General features: G+C 40.7%; 1 protein-coding gene across 2 annotated transcripts in view; it reads right to left on the bottom strand.

The window, feature by feature from the left end:
• Nucleotides 1–8,524: 8,524 nt before the first annotated feature.
• PLCG2 (phospholipase C gamma 2) overlaps nt 8,525–18,916 on the bottom strand; it is a 227,918-nt gene continuing 217,526 nt past the window's right edge. The window contains exon 34 of one of the 2 annotated variants that reach the window (XM_049865038.1): nt 8,525–8,644. The gene's annotated coding sequence lies outside the window, so the exon portion shown is untranslated. Of the gene's footprint in view, nt 8,645–16,436; nt 16,452–18,916 lie in introns of those variants that run through there. The other variant, XM_049865039.1, reaches the window with a different exon arrangement.

Raw genomic sequence — 18,916 nt, 5'->3', positions numbered from 1 at the left:
ACATATTTTAATGGGTTACTGATAGTAATGGAAACTTACCTGATTTTTATACATTGATCTTGCATATAGCCACCTTATTATATTGTTATTAGTTGAAAGTTATCAGATGATTTTACTTGGAGTTTCTAGATGGATGATTGTCAGTCTGAAAATAATGACGATTTTGTCTCCCTTTCTGATTTTTTTTAGTTCCCTTTTTTTTTTTTTGTCCTATTACGTTGACTAGGATATCCACATACTATTAAATCATATGGCAGTGTTGTGGGCAACCTTTTCTTTGTTCTAAGTGTGATGAGATAGCTTCTGTATTCATTGTCACATGTGAAATTTTCTTTGGTTTCTGGCAAATAAGCACCCTTCATCAGGGGTACTTCCATACCTAGTTTGCTGAAAGTTTTTATAAGAATATAAGTGTTTCATTTTGTCACTTTATTTATGGAGAAAATTAGTCTATTCATATAGAGAATTACATTAATATTAAACCATTATTTGGTTCATGATATGAACCCAAGGAACCCTGGTGGCACAATGGTTAAGCACTTGGCTGCTAACTGAAAGGTTGGCAGTTTGAATCCACTAGCTGCTCCAGGGCAGAAAGATGTGGCAGTCTGTTCCCATAAAGATTATAGCTGTGGAAACCCTATAGGACAATTCTACTCTGTCCTATAGGGTCACTATGATTTGGAATCAACTCGATGGCAACAGGTTTTAATATATATAGGTTCCGTAATATTAAACCATTATTGGGTTCCTGATATGAACCCTACATGGTTGCCAAAATGGATGCTTGAATTGAGATTCTTTAATTTTTTGAGGATTTTTTTTTCTCAATGTGTTTGAAAGTGAAATCAGCATCTCTCTCCCTCCCCTCCTCTTCGTTCCTTCTTCCCTCTTCCACCTTCCCTCTCTTCCTTCCTATGCCTTCTTGCATACATACATACTCTTTCTCTTTCTTTCTGTGATATTCTTGTTCAATTTTGGTGTTAGGATTTTTCTTCAGGCTTTTAAAATGGGTTGGCAGGTTCTGCGTTACCCGATTGCTTCCTTTATATTCTCTTTTCCTTGAATTCTTGGTAGAAGTTGCCCTGGTATTGATGTCATCTAGGGGCAGATCTTTGGCCACTTGTTCGATTGCTTTGATGGTAATTGTGTTAGTCATATTTCTAGTGATTCTTAGATGAATTTTGGTCATTTTAAGTGTAATGGAATATTGTCTATTTTGTCTAGATTTCCAAATATCTTAATTTAAAGTTGAGTATGTCTTCCCCTTTCTTTTATAATCCCATTTTTAGTTACCACTGCTCATCTTTACTACTTTATTTATTTGTGCCCCCTTTCCTTTATTCTTAGTTTACCTATTTTATTAGTCTTCTTAACTTTGGTCTTGATAAACTTGCCTATTCTAGCTATTTCATGTAAGTGGGATCGTACAATATTTTCCTTTCGTGACTGACTTATTTCACTCAGTATCATATTTTCAAGGTTTGTCCATGTTGAAGCATGTATCAGGACTCCACTTCTCTTTATGACTGAATAATATTCCATTTTATATATGTACCACATTTTATTCATTCATCTTTTGATGGACGTTTAGGCTGTTTCCACCTTTTGACTGTTGTAAATAGTGCTGCCTTGAACTTTGGTGTACAAGTATCGTTTTGCGTTCCTGCTTTCAGTTCTTTTGGGTGTGTACCTAGGAGTGGAATTGCTGGGTCATATGATAATTCTGTGTTTAACTTTTTGGTAGAGGCTGTGGTAGTTGTGGCCCATTAGTCCTTTGAACTAGTCTTTCCTTCTTTCTCCCTTGTTCCATACAAGGTAGGACCAAGAGAAGTATCTTAGATGGCTGCTCACAAGCTTTTCAGACCCCAGACGCTACTCACCAAAGTAGGACGTAGAACATTTCCTTTATAAATTATGTTATACCAATTGAGTTAGATGTCCCCTGAGACCATGGTCCCCAGCCCTCAGCCCAGTAACATGGTCCCTCAGGGAGTTTGGATATGACTATGAATTTTCTATGCCTTTTCCTTGGTCAAGTTGTGCTGAATTCCCCAGTATTGTTTACTATCTTACCCTTAACCAAAGTTACCACTAACCTATTGTCTAGTTAGTGTTTTTCCTGCCTCAAGCCCCCCTTCCCTCATAACCATCAAAGATTGTTTCTTTCTGTGTGTAAACCTTTTCATGAGTTTTCATAATAGTGGTCTCATACAATATTTGCTCTTTTGTGATTGACTTATTTCACTCAGCATAATGCCCTCCAGATTCATCCACGTCGTGAAATGTTTTGCAGATTCGTCATTGTTCTTTACTGTTGCGTAGTATTCGATTGTATGTACCATAGTTTGTTTATCCATTCATCTGTTGATGGGCACTTAGGTTGTTTCCATCTTTTTGCTATTGTGAATAATGCTACAGTGAACATGGATGTGCATATGTCTATTTGTGTGATGACTCTTATTTCTCTAGGATATATTCCTAGGAGTGGGATTGCTGGATCGTAGGATATTCCTGTTTCTAGCTTTTTAAGGAGCCATCATATCATTTTCCCAAATGGTTGTACCATTTTGCATTCCCATGAGCAGTGACAAGAGTTCCAGTCTCTCCACAGCCTCTCCAACATTTATTATTTTCTATTGGTTTTTTTGATTTGTGCCAGTAATGTTGGGGTAGGATGATATCTCATTGGAGTTTTGATTTGCATTTCTCTAATGGCTGGTATCTCCAGCATTTTCTCACATGTCTTTCGTGAAGTGTCTATTCATACCCTTTGCCCATTTTTAAATTGGATTATTTGTCTTTTTGTTGTAGAGGTGTTGGTTTTTCATGTAGATTTTGGAGATTAGACCTTTGTTGGATATGTCATAGCCAAAAATTTTTTCCCAGGCTGTAGGTTCTCTTTTTACTCTTTTGGTGAAGTATTTTGATGAGCATGTTTAATTTTCAGAAGATCCCAGTTATCTAGCTTATCTTCTGGTGTTTGCATATTGCTAGTTATGGATTGTATCCTATTTATGCCAGATATTAGGGCCAATAGTGTTGACCCTATTTTTTCTCCCATGATCTTTATAGTTTTTGGTTTTATATCTAGGTCTTTGATCCATTTTTAATTAGTTTTTGTGTATGGTGTAAGGTATGGGTCCTGTTTCATTTTTTTACCAGTAGACATCCAGTTTTATCGGCACTCTTTGCTAAAAAAGGAAGCCCTGGTGGCATAGTGGTTAAGAGCTATGGCTGCTAACCAAAAGGTCGCAGTTCAAATCTACCAGATGCTCCTTGAAAACTGTGTGGGGCAGTTCTACTGTGTCCTATAGGGTCCCTATGAGTCAGAATCGACTCAGTGGCAACAGGTTTTTTTGCTGTTGTTAAAAAAGACTGTCTTTTCCCCATTTAGTGGACTTTGGGCCTTTGTCAAAGATCAGGTGACTGTAGATGGATGGATTTACAGCTGGGTTGTCGACTCTGTTCCATTGGTCAATGTGTCTGTCATTGTGCTAGTATCAGGCTGTTTTGAATGTTACAGCTGTATAGAAGGATCTGAAGTCAGGTAGTGCGAGGCCTCCTACTTTGTTCTTCGGTCACGCTTTTCTTATCCAGGGCCTTTTTCCTTTCCATATAAAGTAAATCATTAGTTTTTTCATTTTGTTAAAGAATGTTATTGGTATTTGGATCAGGATTGCATTATGTTTTTAGATTGCTTTGGGTAGAATTGACATTTTCACAATGTTGAGTCTACCTATCCATGAGCATGTATATTTTTTGATTTATGTAGGCCTCTTTTGATTTCTTGCAATAGTGTTTTGTAGTTTCCTTTTATAGGTCTTTAGGGCTTTGGTTAGATTTATTCCTAAGTATTTCATTTTTTTTAGGGACTATAGCTCAGGTGGTGCAGTGGTTAAGAGCTATTTATGGCTGAGGACCAAAAGTCTGGCAGTTTGAATCCACCAGCTGCTCCTTGGAAACCCTATGGGGCAGTTCTACTCTGTCCTATAGTGTCGCTGTGAATCGGAATTGACTTGGTGGCAACGAGTTTGGTTTTTTGGTTTATTACAAATGGTATTGCTTTCCTGGTTTCCTTTTCATAGTTCTCTTTATTGGCGTCTAGGAATCCAACTGTTTTTGTATGTTTGTCTTATATTCTCCTACTCTGCTGAATCTTTGTTCCAGTAGTTTTCTTGTGGAGTCTTTAGGATTCTCTGTATAGTATCATATCATTCGTGAATAGGGATAGTTTTACTTCTTCCTAAATGCTCTTTATTTCTTTTTCTTCCCTTACCACTCTAGCGGGGAATTCTATCACTATGTTAAATAGGTGTGATGATAAAAGGCATCCTTGTCTTGTTCCCATTCTCAGGGGAGATGTTTTCAGCCTTCTCTGTGGAAAATGATGCTGGCCATTGTTTTCGTGTAGTTGCCCTTTATTATGTTAAGGAATTTCCCGGCTACTCCTATCTTATTGAGAGTTTTTATCAGGCGTGGGTGTTGGACTTTATTGAATGCCTTTCATGTGTCGATTAAGATGATCATGCAATTCTTCTATTTATGTGGTAGATTACATTGATTGATTTTCTAATGTTGAACCATCTTTGCATACCTGGTATGAATCCTGCTTGGCCATGGTGTATATATATATGTGTGTGTGTATGTGTGTGTGTGTATATATATATTCATTTTTTTTTTTAACATGGTACTTTGGCTAGAATTTTTGTTGAGATTTTGGTCTGAAATTTTCTTTCTTTTTTTTTTTTTTTATGGTGTCTGTGCCTGGTTTTGGTATCAGGGTTATGCTGGCTTCATAGAATGAATTTGAAAGTATCCCTTCCTTTTCTCTGTTTTGAAATGGTTTGAGTGCTACTGGTGCGAGCTCTTCTCTGAACATATGGTAAAATTTTCCAGTGAAGTCATTTGGACCAGGACTTTTTTTTGGTTCAGAGTTTATTATTATTATTATTACCTTTTCAATCTCTTCTTGTTATCGGTCTGTTCAGAATTTCTACCTCAGTTTGTGTTAGTTTAGGTAGGTAATGTGTTTCTAGAAATTTGTCCATTTCCTCTAGGCTTTCAGTTGTTGGAGTACAGTTTTTCATAATACTTTGTTATTCTTTTTATTTCAGTTGGGTCTGTTGTAACGTCCCCCATCTCACTTCTTATTTGGGTTATTTGCTGCTTCTCCTGTTTTTCTTTTGTCAATTTGGCTGGTGGTTTGTTGATTTTGTTGATCCTTTCAAAGAACCAACTTTTGGTTTTGTTGATTCTTTCTATTGTTTTTCTATTCTTTACTTCTGCACCAGTCTTTAATACTTCCTTTCTTCTGCTGGCTGTGGGCTTCTTTTGCTGTTCTCTTTCTATTTGTTCAAGTTGTAAAGCTTATGTTTTGATTTTATTCTTTTCTTCTTTTTGATGTGTGTGCCTGTTGCTATGAAGTGACCTCTGAGCACTTCCTTTGCTCTGTCCCAAAAGTTTTGGTATGGTATGTTTTCATTCTCATTTGCCTCTAGAAATGTTTTGATTCCATCTTTGATTTCTTCTATTACTCCCATCATTTTTAAGCAAGGTGTTACTCAGTTTCCATATCTTTTTTCCTTGCTCTTACTGTTACTAATTTCTACTTTTATGGTGTTGTGATTAGAGGAGGTGGTTTGTATTCTCTTTATGTTTTGGATTTTGTTGAGGGTTGCTTTGTCACCTAAGATGTGGTCTTTGTTCTGGAGAACATCCCATGTGCATTGGAAAAGAATGTATACTTTGCTGCTGTTGGGTAGAGTATTCTATATATGTCTGTTAAGGTCAAGTGGGTTGATTGTGGCCTTTACATATTCTGTATCTTTGCTGAATTTCTTCCTAGATGTTTTGTCCTTTACCAAGAGCAGTGTGTTGAAGTCTCCTACTATTATTGTGGAACTCTCAGTTTCTCTTTTCCGTGCTGTTAGATTTTGTTTTATGCATTTTGGAGCCCTGTCATTGGGTGCATGGGTATTTATTATGGTTATGTCTTCATGGTGGATTGTCCCTTTAATCATTATATAATGTTCTTCCTTGTCTTTTATGGTGGATTTTGTCTTAAAGTCTGTTTTATCTGAGATTAATATTGCCACTGCTGCTCTTTTTTGGTTGCTATTTGCTTGATCTACTTTTTCCATCCTTTGATTTTTAATATATTTATGTCTTTGTTCCTAAGATGTGTCTCTTGTAGACAGCATATTGGTGGGTCGTGTTTTTTTTTTTTTTTTAAATCCATTCTTTCATTCTCTCTCTGTCTCTTTATGGGTGCATTTAAGCCATTTATGTTCAGTGTGATTATTAGTAGGTGAGTTAATTGCTATCATTTTGTAGTGCTTTTTATTTTATTTTTTGTGGTATTGACATTTTCTTTGTTCCTCTTACTCTCCTGTGCTGAACACCTTTTCTTTGTGGATTTTCCTTTCATTTCTTTCATTCTTATAGATTTTGTGTTTACTGAGACCTTATGTTTTTCTTCTTTATTTTTATAAGTATGTTTGTTAACTTTCTTTGTGATTACCTTGAAATTTACCCCATCTTCCTAATCCCTTTCGTTACTTGATATCATTTGAAAGTTCTGTTCTTACACTGTTTAATCCCTCTTTTATTGTTCTGACATTGTTGTCATTTAGATTGATGTCTCTGGTTATCTGTTATAAATCTTTTAGTTTTATCCATGAGAGTTCATTGCTTAGGTTGGTATCTTGCCAATGCTATTCTCTGTCCTCAGTTCAGGTTGTTGTCTGATGTTATTTGTTCTCTAACAGAAGGACTCCCTTTAATAATTCTTGTAAGTTTGGTTTGCTTTTTGCATATTCCCTTAATTTCTGTTTATCTGGAAATATTCCAATTTTGCCATCATATTTGAGTGAGAGTTTTGCAGGATATATTATTCTTGGCAAGTTTTTTCTTTCAAGGTTTTATATGTTACCCCATTGCTTTCTTACCGTCATGGTTTCAGCCAAGTAATCAGAGTTTGGTTTAATTGTTTCCCCTTTGTATATGATTTTTCATTTTTCTCGTGCTGCTCCTAGGATTCTTTCTTTGTCTTTGGTTTTGGCGATGTGATTATGATGTCTTGGTGACTTTCTTTTGGGCTCTACCATATGTGGTTCATTGAACTTCTCGGATAGTCAGCTTTTCATCTTTCATGATACTGGGGATTTTTTTTCAAACTGCAAATCATCAATGATCTTCTGTGTGTTTTCCATTCTCTCCCCATTTTGGAACTCTGATCACGTGCAAATGTTTGCTCCTGATTTTATCCCACATAGTTCTAAGGTTTTCTTCATTCTTTTCTCTGATTTTTCCTCAAAGTGGTATCCAAGGATTTGTCTTCAAGTCCACTGATGCTGTCTTCCATTGTTTCAAATTTGCTCCTAAAACTTTCTATTGCATTTTCATTTCTGAAATCTTGTTGTTTATCATTTGGATTTCTAATTGTATGTTTTTGTATGATTTCTAGTTATTTACTTGTTTTGACATTTTGTTCCTGTATTATTTTCCTAAATTCTTGCATTACTTTATCTGTGTTTTCCCTGATTTTGCCTGTTTTTTCCTTAGTTTTCCTTGATCTCTTTCCTAATCTCTTGGAGAACCCTGAATATTAGACTTCTGAATGCTGTATCAGGTAGCTCCAGTGCCTTTTCTTCTACTGAAAGGTTATCTGGTGTTTTATTTTGGTCGCTTACTAGGCATCCTGTCCTTTTGTAAAATATGTTTTGATATTGTCTGCTGTCTCCAAGACATTCAGGAATTATTTTCTTCATTTATTGATTTTAGGTTTGTTTGCTTCATCCTTTTTTTGTTTTATTTGGTAATGCCTGGGCAGGCAAGCTGGGCATGTTTTGTTGCTTGTTTATCTGTGGGCATGATAGTTCTCACCACCTTGTCCAACTGGACAGGGCCAGTCCCTCAGCTATGGTGCAGCAGGCCAGGTCCAGCAGAGGGGAGGGAGAAGATGGGTCATTTGTCTGCAGCACAAACTTGGGCTGGTGGGTGGGTCTGGGGATGGCATGGCGGGGCCAGGGGTCTGGAGATCTGCTCCAGTCTCACATGGGGTGTGGGGCTGGAGAGTCACACAAGGCAGGATCAGGTATCCAGATGTGTATGCCGGGTGAGGTCCGGGGTGTTCGAGTCTGTGTTGCTTGGGGATGTGATGCTTGGTGAGGCAGGGCCAGGTGATGGTGCAGGGCAGGGTGCAGGGTTCTGGGGGTCCACACCAGTCCCACTCAGGGATGCAGTACTTGATGGGGTGGAGCTGGTGTGGAGTGGGGCCCAAAGTTCCAGGGGTCCACACCAGTCCCGTCAGGAATGCAGTGCTCAGTGGAGCAAGGCTGGGGGCGTGGTGTGCAGCTAGAGATCTGTGCCGGTCCTCCTGCTTGAGGGTGTGGCACTAGGTGGTGTGGAGCTGGGGGTGGGGCCTGGAGGTCCAAACCAGTGCCACTCAGGAGCACAGCTCTCAGCAGGGCAGGTTGAGGGCGGCACAGGGTGGGGCCCATGGAGCCGGAGGTCTGCCACCAGTGCTGCCAGGGACTCAGCAGGGTGGGGTCTGGAGGTCCTTGCAGGTGCTGCTCTAGCGTAGTTCTCTGTGGGCAGTGTGCAGAGGCAGGATGGAAGGGAGAGGATATGATGTGCGGAGCTAGGCGGGAGAGAGAAAGAAGAGAGAAAAACAAAAGCAATAAATAAATAAATAAATAAAAAGTACACACACACCACACAAATGGCAGTGCAATGGGAGCCAGTGCGTGGGGGCGAGGCAGACCCGGGGAAGCATGTGCTGTTGGTCTCTAACCGAGCAGTGTGGCATACCCCATTGAAATAGGGCTGAGGTGGCTTATGGGGCTAGGTAAGTGAGAGAAAAGAAAGAAAGGATGGGTGAGAGAAGAAACAAAATATGGCGCTGAGGGAACCAGCTGTTGGAGGCGGGATGGACTGGGTGGTGGCAAGCTGGTGTCTCTCTCATCGAGTTGCACAGCATAGCCTATCAGGGAAGGGTGGAGGCAGCTCAGAGGGCTAGGTGAGAAGGAGAAGGAAAAGAGAGAAAGGGAAAGAGAAAGAAAAAAATATGGTGCTGAGGGACCAGGCTGGTGGGTGCAGGGCGGACATGGGTTGGCAGTGAGTTAGTGTCTCTCTGGCCGAGTGACTGTGGCCTGTTGGAAATTGGTGGAGACAGTGTACAGGGCAGAAGGGTGAGCATGGGAAAGCTTATATCTCTGGTTACCAGGTGCTCTTTCTCCTGTTGGGAGCTCTGTGATGTTGCCTTCCTGTACTCCCTGTCTGGAGTCGTTGGTGCTGCGCTCTAACATGGCGAAGCCAAGCTGCAGTCGCTGGCAGGGAACCTCCACTTTGTTGCTCTCCTCATTCTCTGTCAGTTTCTTCTTCCATTCGGTACTTGATCTAGCTCTTTATCCCTTCATTTGATGTTTAGGGTCCCAGGACTGATGTTTGTATCTGTTTTACTTAGCTTTTCAGGTCTTTGTTGCAGAGGGACAGCATGGTGCTTCTGTCTAAAGTGCCATGTTGACTCCACCTCCTTTCCCCATTTTTTTTTTTTTATTATTATGTATTCTCTGTAAGTATATCACATATGGACCGTGGATATATGAATATGCCTGTGTCTCTCTACAGTAGGGCAAGCCCGCTTTTACATTTGTGCCCAGTAGAGTGGCACTTCTAATCTTAAAAAAAAAAGAACTAAACTGCCTTTCCCTATCTCAGTCCCTCAGCCTTTGTTTTCCCTATCATCAGGCCGTTTCTCCCCTGACTTTGAGATTTTTTTTTAATCCATTCTTAATACTTCCATCCATTTGTCTTTTCATCCATTCATCCATCCATCCGTCCGTCCACCCATCCATCTGTTCATCTAACAGTTTATCCATCTGTCTATTTGCTTTGCTTGTAGACAGATGGATAAACTATATATACATTTTTTATTTGTTTATCTACTTGTTCATCCGTCCATCTTAATATACAGTAAAACCTGCAAAAGCTGGAACATGTGTAAGGTAGAAACCTGTCAGAGAAGGAAAACACAAATATTTTCCACAAAAACAAGTGATAGAAAAGTGGTGAAACTACACCCTGTCAAAGGAAGAAAACTTGCAAGACCTGGAAAAAACAAAGCCGTTCCCCTGAGTTTTGGCTCTCACAGGTTTTACTGTATGATATTACTGAATGATATCACTGAATATGCATTGGTCTACATTTTATTTTTTTCATACTACGTTGGCTACTAAGTGCATCCATGTTTATGTATATGTGTTCCATTCCATTTCACCTTCTTATACTATTCCATCCAACAAATGTCTCACATGTGTTTTATCTATATAAAAAAAAAAAATTTTTTTTTTATAAATACCTTCCTATTAGTGGACATTTATATCATTTTCTTTACTCCCCTTCCCCCCTTTGCTAATAAGCTCAATGCTGCAGTGAACATCCTTGCAAAAGTTTTGTGGACCCATGTGTTAGAATTCAGGCAGAGTTTCTAGTGGGAATGATTGGTATTTTTGGCAGGACAGCCCTTCATTGGGTGAGTCTGTTCTGGCCAGTGCAGTATGTTTAGCATCCCTGACCCACCCCTGCCTGCACGCCAGTAACTGTGATGATACAAGATGTCCCAGCACATTTCTATGACCCTCTGGGGTGACAGAACCACTCCCTAGAAGAAACCACAAATAGAGTGCTTCTGCCAATTTGTGAACGTGATATAAATGTCATTACATTATAAGTAGACAGGTAGATGTAGATATATACATATGGGATACATACCTACAGTGTATGTGTGTGTGTCTGTTTCGCTTCCTTTGCTCAGCTTGTACTTGTGACATTCATCCATGTTGTTACATGTAGTTGTAGCTGAGTCATTTGTCATTGCTACATAGTGTTTCATCGTATAAATACAACACAATTTATCAGTTCTTCAGTAGATGCACTACAGAGCTGTTTTTAGTTTTTGGCTCTTGTGAATACTAGCACTGTGAAAACTCATATGCATGTCTCTTGGTGTACACATGCATGATTTCTGTCAGGTATACACTTACGAGTGCAATTCCTAGGTCATAACGATGTGCGTGTGTTTAACTTTAGTATATAGTGCCATACATTTTTAGAACGTAGCTTTGTACTTCGTACTGGTTTAAAAAACTAGTATGTCAGTTACTTTACATCCTTGCCAACACTTAGTATTGTTAGAACTTTTAATTTTAGTCACTCTAATAGTTGTGTGGAACCCTGGTGGTGCAGTGGTAAAGAGCTCGGCTGCTAACCAAAAGGTTGGTGGTTTGAATCTACCAGTTGTTCCTTGGAAGCCCTATGGGGCAGTTCTACTCTGTCCTACAGGGTCGCTGAATCAGAATCGACTCAATGCAATGGGTCTGAGTTTGGGTTAATAGGTGTGTAGTGGTATCTCATTGTGATTTTAATTTGCATTTTCCCTTATGAATAATGAGTGGGTACTGATGGATAGCTGATTTGCTGGCTATTTGGATATACTTTCGTGAAGTGCTTATTCATGAAATATACACATTTTTTTCATATTGGATTGCTTGTCTCTTATTCATCTGGAGTAACACATTCTCATTATGTCAGAGGTCCTTTGTCAGATATATTATTGTAAATATCATCTTCTATCTGTGGCTTGCTCTTTCACTCTTCTAATTATGTCTTTTTAAGACAGAGGTCCCCAGGCTGTGGAAAATTCTACTGCCTCAAGCAACTTGCCTGGCACGCCCTGTAAATTGACATTAAAATCCTGGTTCCCCTCTCCTTAACTGCTGCCCCCAAACTAGAAGAAACTGACGGAAACTGGTTTAGGCCTCATGTTGACCTTCAGGATAACCTCTTAGCTTATTAAAGTACCTCATGCATAGTAACTTCCTGCCCCTGAGTGGAGCTTAACTGCCATTTTATGAACACTTGATGCATGAAATTATATGTAAACCCCATTGCGCCTGCATAGTATGATTAAGAATCTTGCTGCTGTAACTTGTATGAACTTCCTACCTGTAAACCCCTTAAAAATAACCTTCCCCTTGCCTCCACTGAGCCGTCTTGGTGGCAGCAGCCCCAACTGCTCCTTTCCTCATGCAACCAAATAAAGGTGCTTTTCTCCTCTCCCACTTCAGTCTCTCATTTATTGGCTGAGACAAGTCACGTCAAGCAGAAACTGGGGATTCCACCCAGCAACATTTTGATAAACACCAGTTCTGAGTTTTAATGGAGTTGAATTTAACAGTCCTCTAGGCTTGATGCTTTCGCTGTTTTGTCTAAGCCACCATTCCCTACTCCAGGGTTGTGAAGATCTTCTGGAATTGTTTTTTTACAGTTTAAATTTTGATCTATAATCTAACCAGAGTTGATTTTTATGTGTGGTGTAAGGCAGTAGTCAAAACTCATGTCCACTGGTGATGCTGACATATATTTGCTTAAGGCATACAAAACTGGCAACACTGGTCAATACCCACAGGGTAGGAGTCACCTGACCCAGATACAATTTGCGTTTCTGTGAACAAGAATCATTTCCAATTCTCTCAGCACCCTACAATTTACAGAGTTAAAAAACAGCTCAAAGACAATGAGAAAAAAAAAAATTCTCCATTGCCATTGAATCAATTCTGACTCATAGTGACCCTAGAGGATAGAGGAGAATTGCCCCATAGGGTTTCCACAGAGCAGCTGGTGGATTCGAACTGCTGACCTTTTGGTTAGCAGCCGGAGCTCTTAACCACAATGAAAGATCCTATAAAATCAGATAATCTGAACTGCTGATAGCTATATATATATAGTTCTTTGAATTCTCCTTTGAACCCATTTGTCTTAGGCTGGATTCTCTAGAGAAGCAAAATCAGTGAAGCATATTTATATTTTTGTAGATATATACATCTACATACATATGTAGATATATACACACACATATATCTACATATATCTCTACATATATACACATATATCTATATATATCTCTACATATGTATACATATATACACATATATATATACATATATATATATGTAGAAAGGGAGAGAAGGGTTGCGACTTATCTCAAGGAAATGGTTCATGTGGCTGTAGAGGCTGGCAAGTCCCAAGTCCATTGATAAGGTAACAGGCTGGAGGCTTCTCCTGACTCACATAGCGGCAGGGGCTGATGAACCCAAGATTGACAGGTCAGATGGCAGGCCACTAGCTCATGAATCTAAGATTAGCAGGTAAGATGGCTGGCTGCTGGCTCACAGGTTGTAAAGGCTAATGAATCCCAAGATTGGCAGGCAGTGTGGCAGCCTGCTGGCTCAAATTCCAAGAACCAAGGATCAGATGATGATGATGAGCTAGATACAGAATCCAGAGCAAGTGAGCTTTGCCAGAATGTCCATGTATATATTTGATGCAGGTCACACTCCCAAGAAAACTCCCCTTACAACTGATTGGCTGATCACATCATGGAGGATGACTACATCATTACATAATTGCCAAACCACTGAGTATCATGGCCCAGCCAAGATGACACAGGGCTTAACCATCACATTTCACCCCTTGTCAACTTGGTACCTATAAACATCTCCTTAAACCATGCAAAAGTTCTAAGTAAAGACAGTTACAAAGTCATACTTACACCTCACATGATACAATTAACATTTGTACAACCAAAATGCACTAGCCCCATTTACATCTTATATTTTATAAGTGAAGAAAACAAAAATATTTTATACGGACATACAAGGAAGAAATACTCGTAACAATTACAGTCCTCATTTCTGCAACTGGTCATGTGGTTGTAACAGGTATTTAGAACTACCTTCTTCCATCACCATTCCTGTTCCTTTTGCCCTCAGCTGTTTGTGGTTCTTTGCCTGGTGGAGTGACCCAAACTTTCATTCTTGAAGGGTCTGGGCCATTGGTAGTCATGTCAGAATGGGGTTGCTGTAGTTTTCCATTGACTTTAATCACAGGGCATGGTAATACTAAGAGACACCCTAAGGGATCTCCTAAATTCCAGACAGGCTTTTCTTTACCTCCATTATGCAACAATCCAATTTCCCCTTGCTAGTCCGGATGAATCACACCAGTCAATATGGTAACTCCCTTCTTAATGCCTGTTGATCCAGAGGCACGAGGAGCCCAATGTCACCGGGTGGCGTCCTTAACTTCCAGTTCAATGGAATCTGTGTTGTGTCTCCAGGTGGGAGCATTCTTCCCTTTGGAACTAAAACCTCTAGACCTGCAGATCATAGCGTCATGGGAACAGGAAGCAAAAATTTTTAGAGTGGGTCACTAGGGGTAATAGTGAGTGGTGCCACTCCCTTTTCCACCCCTTGATTCCTGGAACTGTGAATCCTGCCTATGAGAGAAACAACACCAGAAATTGGATGCTGGTTTAAAGCATATACAGCTTCCTAAAGAATATGGCCCCAAACCTGCAAAGTATTGCCATGTAGCTGGCACCATAATTATGTCTTTAGGAGGCCATTCCATGATTCTGTCAAGCCAGCTGCTTCGGGATGATTGGGTAAGATGAATGAATTTCATGAGCATGGGCCCATTGCCACACTTGATTTGTTGTGAATTGAGTCCCTTGATCCGAGGCAATGCTGTATGGGATAAAGTGACAGTGGTTAAGGCATCCTGTGAGTCCATGGATGGTAGTTTTGGCAAAAGCATTGTGTGCAGGGCAGGCAAATCCATATCCAGAGTAAGTGTCTATTCCAGTAAGAACAAGACGCTGCCCTTCCCATGAGGGAAGTGGTCTAATGTAATTAACCTGTCACCAGGTTCCTGGCTGATGCCCTCAAGGAATGGCGCCCCATATCAGGAACTTGGTGTTGGTCTCTGCTGCTGGCAGACTGGGCACTTAGCAGTAGCTGTAGCCAAGTCAGCTTTGGTGAGTGGAAGTCCATGTTGCTGAGCCCATGCGTAACCTCCATCCCTGCCACCATAGCCACTTGGTTCATGAGCCCATTGGGTAATGACAGAGTGGGGAAGAAGTGGACTGGTCCATAGAATGCATCATCCTATCCTCTTGATTGTTAAAATCCTCCTCTGCCGAGTTCACCCTTTGGTGAGTATTCACATGAGACACAAATATCTTCACTTCTTTGGCCCATTCAGAGAGTTCTGTTCACATACTTCTTCCCCATACCTTCTTGTCACCAATTTTGCAAACATGATACTTCTAATTCCCTGACCATCCAGCCAAACCATTAGTCACAGCCCACCAATCAGTATACAGTTGCACATCTGACTGTGTCTCGTCCCAAGCAAAGTGAACAGCCAGGTGCAATGCTCAAAGTCCTGCTCTTTTGGAGGAATTCCTTTCACCACTGTCCTTCAGGGAGGTCCCAGAAAGGGGCTGTAGTGCTGCCACTGTCCACTTTCTGGTATTACCTGTATATCACACAGAACCATCTGTAAACCAGGCAGGTGTTTTTGCTTGTCTCAGTCAACTGATCATAAGGAACTTCCTATGAGGCCATAGGTGCAGACTGGGAGGGGCAGGTAATATGACAGGAATGGATACCACGAGCATTTGGGCCACTTCCTCATGCAACTTGTGCCTTCAGATCCTGCTCAGGCCCGATCTCATATATACCACTTCCATTTAATGATTGAATGTTGCTGTACATGTCTGACTTTATGCGTCAGATAATGCCAGTTCATGATGGGCAGCTCTGGCCACATGGTGACTTGGTGGCCCATGATTTAAGTGTTCAGTCTCTACAAAGGCCAGTAATAAGCAAAAAGCTGTTTCTTAAAAAGAAAGTAGTTATCTGCAGAGGATGGCAGGACTTTTCTCCAAAATCCTAAGGAGTAGACAAAGACTCCAAACAGCACCTCTATTTGTCACGGACACTTTGAGCACCATTGGATCAGCTGGGTCACATGGCCCAAGTGGCAAAGCAGCTTGCACAGCAGCATGAACCTGTTGCAGAGCCTTCTCTTGTTCTGGACCCCACTCAAAACTAGTAGCTTTTGAGTCACTTCATAAATAGGCTAGAGTAACATATCCAAATGAGGGATATGTTGCTTCCAAAATCCAAAGAGGTCCATCAGGTGTTGTGCCTCCCTTTTAGTTGTAGGAGGGGTCAGATGTAACAAATTATCCTTCACTTTAGAAGGAATATCTCAACATGCCCCACACCACAAGACTCCGAGAAATTTCAATTAGGTGGAAGGAGACTGAATTTTTGTGAGATTAGTTTCCCACCCTCTAGCATGCAGATGTTTTTACCAATAAATCTGGAGTTACATTTCTTCCTTACTGTGTCTAATCAGCATAATGTCATCAATGTAAAGGACCAGTGTGACGTCTTGTGGAAGGGAAAGTGATCAAGGTCCCTGCAGACTAAATTAAGACATATGGCTGGAGAGCTGATATCTCTGAGGTAGGACAGTGAAGGTATATTGCTGGCCTTGACAGCTCTAGGCAAACTGCTTCTGGCGTTTCTTTGAAACTGAAATTGAGAAAAATGCATTGGCCAGATCAGGAGCTGCACACTAGGTACCAGGAGATGTATTAGTTTTCTCAAGCAATGCCACTCATTCTGGAACAGCAGCTGCAACTGGAGTCACCACCTGGATAAGTTTAAAATAATCCACTGTGATTCTCTAAGATCCATCTGTTTTTTGCACAGGCCAAATAGGCGAGTTGAATGAGGATGCGGCGAGAATCACCACCCCTGCATCCTCTGAGTCTTTGATGGTGGCAGTAATCTCTGCAATCCCTCCCAGAATGTGGTGTTGGCTTTTGGTTTACTATTTTCCTAGGTTGAGGCAGTTCTAATGGCTTCCACTTCACTTCTTCTACCATAATAGCCCTTACTCCACTTGTCAGAGATTCATCGTGGGATTTCTGCCAGTTGTTAACTGTATCTATTCCAATTATATATTCTGGAACTGGGTAAATTAGTGCAGCATGGACCTGCTGTGAGATGGACCTGAGCTAAGACTCCATTAATACCCTCCGTCTATATGTCCCTACTCTGACTGGCAGGCCACAGTGACATTTTGGGTATCCTGGAATTCGTGTCAGTTCAGAGCCAGTATACATAATCCCTGAACAGTCTGATTAGTTCCTTTTCCCCAGTGAACAGTCACTCTCATAAAAGGCCACAGATCCCTTTGGGGAAGGCTGGGAGAAAGATTACCAGTATAAATTTTTGGCAGTGTTGTGGTGTCATTCTTCAAGGGGACCCAGCCTCCCCTTCTTTCAAGGGGTTGTGGGTCTGTAAACTGGCTCAAGTTTGGGAATTGATTTAGGGGCAGTGACTCTCTATTCTGGCAATTCAAGTTAGACCACTATTCACTTGACCTAGAATTCTTCTACTTGTACAGATCAAGTAAATAGTAGACTTCCCATCTATTTTACTCCTAGGGACACCATGAATAAGTAGCCAGTGCCATAAGTCTATATGAGTCAGACTATTCTGATTATTTAAGTCTGCTGTCCATTATGGTAACCACGCCCACCTCGTCTTTGTCCATTGAGTGCTGCCACTTGGTCCTTACCACCACAGGGTCCAGTCGATTAGGTGTCTTGATTCAGTTAGGGCAGTTCCCACTGTCAAATCTGACTTACATAAAATAGTAATCACAACAGTCTTCAAGGATGCTGGGGCTCACTTCACAAATTTGTTCCTCATCATTGTGGTAAAAGGTGTGCCCTCTGGGCACTCCATGCATGGGTCTAACCTGATAAATCCACCCTGACATGCCAATTTCCCTAAGCCTTTGGATACCTTCTTCTATAGTATACCAAGGCATGTCTGGTATTTTAACCTGATTTAGTGTAGGCCACTGCGTAATCCATGTTTCAGTGAACCAATCAAATAAATTATTAGATCCTTTCCTCTTAGGCTAAAATATGGAATGAAGAATCTGTGCTTAATGAGCCCATATCAATAAACTCAGACTGATCTAACTATGTTCCTTGCACTGTTATCCCACACCTTTAATAGCCATTCCCACACATATCCCCCAAGTTTCTGTTTGTACATATTAGAAAAACCAAGCAGTTCTTTTGGAGTGTAGCTGTTATGGATTGAATTGTGTCCTCCAAAAACGTGTGTCAACTTGGCTAGGCCGTGATTCCCAGTATTGTGTTGTTGTCCACCATTTTGTAATCTGATATGATTATCCTATGTGCTGTAAATTCTAACCTCTATCTTGTTAACGGGAAACCCTGGTGGTTAAGTGCTATGGTTGTTGACCAAAAGGTCAGCAGTTCAAATCCATCAGACACTCCTTGGAAACTCTGTGGGGCAGTTCTGCTCTGTCATATAGGGTTGCTATGAGTCAGAGTCAACTCGATGGCAGTGGGTTTGGTTTTTTTTTATCATGTTAATGAGGCAGAATTAGAGGCAGTTACGTTAATGAGGCAGGACTCAATCTACAGGATTAGGTTGTATCTTGAGTCAATCTATTTTAAGATATAAAAGAGAGAATTGAGCAGAGAAGGGAGGGACTTCATACCACCAAAAAAGTAGTGCCAGGAACAGAGCACAAACTTTGGACCCAGGATCCCTGCTCTGAGAAGTTCCTAGACCAGGGAATATTGATGAAAAGGACCTTCCTCCAGAGCTGACAGAGAATGCCTTCCTCTGCAGCTGGCACCCTGAATTCAAACTTCTGGTCTACCTGTGAGAGAATAAATTTCTGTTTGTTAGGGTCATCCACTTGTGGTATTTCTGTTATAGCAGCATCAGATAACTAAAATAACGTACCTCCTCCTGGGTCACACTTCGTACTTCACCTTTTGGGGCTCACTGGAACACAAGTCTAGTAATACTCCTAGAAGCAGGGGTGGGCCTTGTGAACATTCAGCAATGTTTTATAAGGCCTCTACCCAGGCAATGCCCCAGGCAATACCTCAGAAAAAAGCTCTTCAGACACAGCTGTGTTAATCTCATCAGATGATGGT

The sequence above is a fragment of the Elephas maximus genome, chromosome 21, assembly GCF_024166365.1.
Source record: "Elephas maximus indicus isolate mEleMax1 chromosome 21, mEleMax1 primary haplotype, whole genome shotgun sequence".
NCBI lineage: Eukaryota > Metazoa > Chordata > Mammalia > Proboscidea > Elephantidae > Elephas > Elephas maximus.
Note: the sequence above shows the minus strand (reverse complement) of the source record. Positions and strands in the feature narration are given on the sequence as shown.